Raw genomic sequence first — 6,447 nt, forward strand, 5'->3', positions numbered from 1 at the left:
GAAAAGGCACCTTTGCTCATGGTTTTGACTTTACATGGGCTTTGGTCAGACATTGGAGGAGGATAAGGTTTAGGTTGGTGGGGGGGGGGGAGCTGGTTTTATTGGAAGTGTTTAGGCTTTTGTTAAAATAGACCCTTGTCACTGCCTGTAGAAATATGTTGACATTCCAGCAGGGAAGGTTGGAGGCTAGGCAAAGTCCCAGCATCAAAGCCGAAATGGGGTGAGGTTTCTATTACAAATAAATTGAAGAGGAAACAGATTACTTGACAGGAGAAAACATAATGAACTTTTGGGACTCAAGACCTAGATTGTGTTTCTATAAAAGACTTGGCTGCTGCGATCTTGAAAAAAGAAAAAAAAAAAAACACCACAAAGGCAATGAAAAAAATGATCTTAATCAGTAGGAAAAAAAAAAACAAAACACAAGTGACAAGGTGCACAATCACTCTGAGTCTGGCCTGCCTGGGAACTTCAAATGCCTCAGTGGTCTGGGCTGGGGTCCCCTTGGGAAAATAGAACACAATGGTTCCCTTCCGTGTTTTCTTGTTTCCTCTGCCGTTGAGTTTGGAGCTAGCATGGCAGGAGGCCCTGGCTGCTGATGTCTTCATTTCACTAGATTGAGAGACCTCCTTACTCCTGTCTGGGTGGCACAGTGGCAAAGTGGAGAACTGTTTGCTGTCATACGGACTGCAGGGCGATTAGGAGAACCCCACTTTCGATCCATAATAATGATGCCACCCATCTGGTAAAATGTCTGTGAACCATGAGCAAAATGATTTAAGTGCCCCAGCATAGTGGGCATTAAAGGAAATGTCAGTTCTTCCCTCTGGCTGGAAAGAGAAAGCTATGATCTCATAGTTCTACAACTTTACAAAAAATCTGCCATCTTTTCTTACCATCTCAATCCTAATTTTCTAGCAAAGCTAACTACTGAAGAGATTCTAGATACCACTGCTCCCTGCTTCCAGAGTCTTCAAGCCTCCTGTCCTAGCGTTTCCAAAGCTGCTTCAAAATGAGTTTTAAAGGCACCGACAAGATATCCATCAATAAGACCATAGCTTCTTCAGACCTGTGAAGGTCAGAGCATTTTCCACTCTGCCTGGCAGCTCCTCCAGGGGGGCCAGACTTCTTTAGCACCCCAACTGGCTCAATATGAGCCCTGTGCAGGAAGCCAGTCGCCACCACCCTAAGCTGTTAGCTAAGCCAAAGGTAGAACTATTTAGAGGGGACAGTCTACATTTCAGATAATGGGTCTAAGAATTGTAGAAAATAACCAAGAACTGTAACTATAAAGAAGAAAATGTTTTTCTTTTATTTTTAAGAGAATTATTGGCAGGCAAGCCTGTTTCCAATCATGAAGAGCTCCTCCAAACATGAGAAGCTGCTGAGTGTATATGTTAAGTGGTACATATATTTTATGAACTTTTATTTGCATTTAATGTTTAGCAATTCAAAATGGAGACTAATCTTAGTAATTTTTAATAAGGAACCCAAACCTAACTACAACTTAAAAACTACTTAATCCACTTCTACATGACTCAAAGAAAATGTCCAGAGCCAGGAATGTAGCCTAGTAGTAGAATGCTCACCTCACATGCACCCTGGGTTCAATTCTTCAGTACCACATATATAGAAAAAGCTGGGCCGGGTGCAGTGGCTCATGCCTTTAATCATAGGTACTCAGGAGGCTGTGATCTGAGGATCTAAGTTCAAAGCCAGCTGGGCACAAAAGGACCTGAGACTCTTATCTCCAATTAACCTTTAGAAATAGGGAAGTGGGGCTTTGCTCAAGGGTAGGGTGGTAGCCTTGAGCTGAGGAGCTCAGGGACAGCACCCAGGCTGAGTTCAAGCCCCATGACCCACAAAAAGGAAAAAAAAAAAAGTATCTACAATTGATTGCACACTGTATAGTCCTAACACTTGGGAGATTGAGGCAGAAGACAGGCTCACTGAAGACTAGAAAATTAGGGAAGCGTAGCTTTAGATCAAACAAAACAAAGAAATAAAAAGTACAAGTCTCCATAAGGAGTATTCTGCATACATGAAAAATGATGTAGCTTTCTCCCTACTCAAACCATTGAGATCTACCTATTACTGATTGAGAAGAGCTCATTTTGAGGACTGTATATCAGTGGATGGCAGATGTAGGCCAATGGTGGAGCAGCTGCCAGCCAGGAGCCATGCCCTGGGTTGGATTATTAGTTCCGCCCCTCCCCCCAAAAATTGTGGGGTTTTTTTTGTGGGGGGAAGGGGATGTCAGTCCTGGGGCTCATTGAGCTCAGGGGCTGAGCACTGAACTTGGGCTTTCTCAAGGCTAGAGCTCTACCACTTGAGCCACAGTATCACTTCCAGCTTTTACTATGTATGAGGTACTGAGGAATTGAACCTGGCTTTTTCTGCATGCTAGGCAAGCATTCTACCACTAGGCCAAACTCCTGGCCCCCGTGTTAGTTTTATATTATAACAAAATACCTGATATAACTTTTTTTTTTTTTTTTTTTGCCAGTCCTGGGCTTAAGCTCAGGGCCTGAGCACTGTCCTTGGATTTTTCTCAAGGCTAGAGCTCTACCACTTGAGCCTCAGCACCACTTCTGGCTTTTTCTAAGTATGTGGTACCAAGGAATCAAACCCTGGTCTTTGTGCATGCTAGGCAAGCACTCTACCACTAGGCCAAACTCCTGGCCCCTGATATAACTTTTTTTGCACTGCATTTTTAAAATTTACTGAGGACTTAAAATTAAAAAAAATTATTATAAAGTTGATGTAACAGAGGGGTTACAGTTGCATAGGTGAAGAGTCCATTTCTTTTTGGACAATGTCACCCCTTCCCTCTCTTGACATAGATTGTGTGTGACGGTACAGAGGTTGGAACTAGGGTTTCATGCTGTCATTTTTTTCCAGTAAAGGTTAGCACTCTACCTCTACTTCCTGTTTTCTGATAAATTGGAGATGAGAGTTTCATGAAGTTTTCCATCTCAGCTAGCTTCAAACCACCATCCTCAGATCTCAGCCTCCTTGGTAACTAGGATTACAGGTGTGAGCCTGGTACAACATAAACTTTTTCTTTTTCTTTCTTTTTTTTTTCCTTCCAGTCGTGGAGCTTGAAGCAGAACTTGAAAACTGTCCCTGGGCATCTTTTGCTCAAGGCTCTCTACCACTTGAGCTACAGGGCCACTTCTGGCGTTTTTCTGTTTATGTGGTACTGAGAAATTGAACCTAGGGCTTCATGCATACTAGGCAAGCACTCTACCACTAAGCCATATCCCCAGTCCTGACATAAACTTTATTTTTTGCCAGTCCTGGGGCTCTAACTCAGGACCTGGGCAGTGTCCTTGGGCTTCCTCAAGGCTAGACTCTACCCTTGAGTCACAGTACCACTTCTGGCTTTTTCAGTGTATGTGCTACTGAGGAATCAAACCCAGGGTTTCATGCATGTTAGGTGTGCATTCTACCACAAGGCCATACCCCAGCCCTGACATCAACTTTTTTTTTTTAGTCGGTTGTGGAGCTTGACCTCTGGGCCTGGGTGCTGTCCCTGAGTACACCAGCTCAAGGCTACTGCCATACTTCTGGGCCTGGGCATTGTCCCTGAGCTTTTCAGCTTAAGGCTACCACCCTAACCCTGGAGCCACAGCACCACTTCCGGTTTTCTAGTGGTTAATTGGAGATAAACGTCTCACGGTTTTTAGTGCCCAGGCTGGCTTTGAACCAATATTCTCAGATCTTAACCTCCTGTGTAGCTAGGATTATAGGTGCAAGCTACTGCACCCGGCTCTGACAAACTTTAAAAAAAAAAGTTTGTTTTGGTTTCTGTGGAGAGTCCTTGGTCATTTGGCCCAGTTGTTTGAGCCTTAGCCTATATAGGACAACATAGCAGGAGTGAGTAGCAGAAAGTTAAAGAGCTTGGGCTCCAACATTTCCTTTAAAGACCCCACTCTCGGGCCGGGAGTTTGGCCTAGTGGTAGAGTGCTTACCTAGCATGCACAAAAACCCAGGTTCAATTCCTCAATACAACATACATAGAAAAAAGTCAGAAATGGTGCTGAGGCTCAAGTGGTAGAGCTCTAGCCTTGAGAAAGTCCAAGGACAGTGCTCAGGCCCTGAGTTCAAGCCCAGGACTGGCAAAAAAAAAAAAAAAAAAAAAAAGACCCCACTTTCCAATGATTTGACTTCCTTCCATAAGAACATATCTCTTCATATCTCTTTTTATGACTTCCTAGTGGCAACACAGGCTAATCAGCAAATAGCAATAACAGCAATCATGTCTAACAGGATCCCATTCAGAAACAGCATAGTACAACAGTTTTCGAAGTGTCTTCATGGCCCCTCTACACTAAAATGAAGCTCTTGAAAGAATTTTTATGTGAAGTAGGATGTACACTGATATTTACTGTGCTTGAAAATAAGGATCCCCCCTCTCACCCCGTTGGTCATGGGGCTTGAACTCAGAGCCTGGATGCTGTCCCTGAGTACTTTTTCCTGAGTAGCACTCTAACACTTGGAGCCACAGCTTCTGGTTTTTGAGTAGTTAATTGGAGTTAAGTTTCTTGGGAACTTTATTGTCCAAGCCGGCTTCAAGCTATGATTCTCAGATCTCAGCCTTCTGAGTGGCTAAGAGCATAGACATGAGCCACCAGCACAAAGCACATGTTTACAAGTGTCTTCAATGTCTGGATAATAGGAAGAGAGGCAAGTTTTCATACCAGCTTCTGCACAACAGCAAGTAGATTTACTTGTTTGCTTGGGCTTTCATAGCAAATACCTCAGGCTAAGTTGCTGCAATGGCTGAAATGTATTTTCTCTCAGTTCAAAGGACAAGCTCAAGATCAAAATGTTAGTACATTTGGTCTCTTCCTGGCTGCTGTCCTTGGCTTGTAGATGGCCCTTCTCATGGTGTCCTCGGGCGGTCCTTCCTCTGTGTCTTTGTGTATCCTAATTTCCTCTTCTTATAAGGACGACTCCAGTCAGATTGGATTAGGCACTTCTTTAATGGCTTCATTTTGACTCAATCACCTCTTTAAGCCCTCTCTCCAAATTTAGTCACATTGAGGTACTAGTTAGGACTCAAACTCAGGAATTTAAGAGGGACATAATTCAGTCTATAACAGCAAGTATAAAATGAAAATAGCTCTTAAGAACAGAGTAGAGGAACTGAGGGCAAATGGAGTTCATGTCTGAAAACCCATATGCTTAATCCCCCTAAAACACTTTAACAGAATTCTAAAATACGTACACTGACAGCAGTAACTATCAGCAGTGTCACCATGTCACATTCCCAAAGCTTCTGAAAGAGGATAGAAAAGTCCAATACTACCTTAGCATTTTAATAAAAATGGCTGGACCTCATGGATCTTCCTAAGAGGCTCTTGGGGTTCTCTTCATAAGAATTCCTTATCTAGTAACACAAGGTTCTATGAAATACTAGCAATGGCAACTCCACCCCTCAGGAATTCAGGGACACCAAGTGCCTCAAATCTTAAATGGCTTAAAAACCACTGAAAAACACACCCCCACCCCCACCAAATGCACAAAGTATAAATGTTTATAGCTTGCTGAATATTTACAAAGTAAATGTTTTTGAGATGGGAGTCTGTGTCCTGGGCAGGCCAGGAAGTCTTAGAGTTCAAGTGATCCTACTGTATCAACCTCTCTCATAGCTGGGAAAGCTGGGAATAAGGGCATATACCACGATGCACATGACAAAGGGAACTTTGTTCTGGTGCTTTTGGCAATGGAACTCAAGGCCTCATGCACACTAAGCAAGTGCTGTATCACCGAACCAGGTTCCTCACTCCTAGCAGCTATGGGCTCTGACATTATTCTCCTGTAGTATCACGGTAGGATCTACCTGAGAAGTGTTCTGTTGCCTCAATACATCTCTGGTGCTATGAGGTTCCCTTTAGCCACAGATAAAACATAGGGCAAAAGCAAACTTGGTCCAAGTCTGTATCAGCAGGTGCTGGATTTCCTCATAATAATCATTCTAGCAGAATGTGGTTATACACTCCTATAATTCTAGCATTTTAGAGGCTGAGGTAGGGAGATGGAGAGTTCAAGGCTAGCCTAATCTACACAGCAGCAGTTAGGGGCTACACTAAGCTATGTGGTAAGACCCTATCTCAAAATAAAACAAAACAATAACATTTATAATGGGCTTATCATGGCAGAGTTTACTTCAGGGTAATTTTCAAAATTATTTTTTACATTATGTTTCCTACACAGCAATGGAAACTGTGGTGTGGTACAGTGATTTCCCCACCTCCCCTTTTATGTGCAGTGAGGGGGAAGACAGCGCCTTACAAGCAGGCTGGGTAAGTTAGGGACAAGAAATGATTTTGGTGTGGAATTGTGAAGTAGTAACATCAAGATTAGAAACAGCACAAATTCTTGTAATATTAACTCTATTACAATTTGGTAAGAGAAGTGATTTTGTTTTGTTTTTGTGAT

Source organism: Megascapheus bottae, chromosome 15, assembly GCF_031878675.1.
Source record: "Megascapheus bottae isolate mThoBot1 chromosome 15, mThoBot2.hap1, whole genome shotgun sequence".
Taxonomy (NCBI): Eukaryota; Metazoa; Chordata; class Mammalia; order Rodentia; family Geomyidae; genus Megascapheus; species Megascapheus bottae.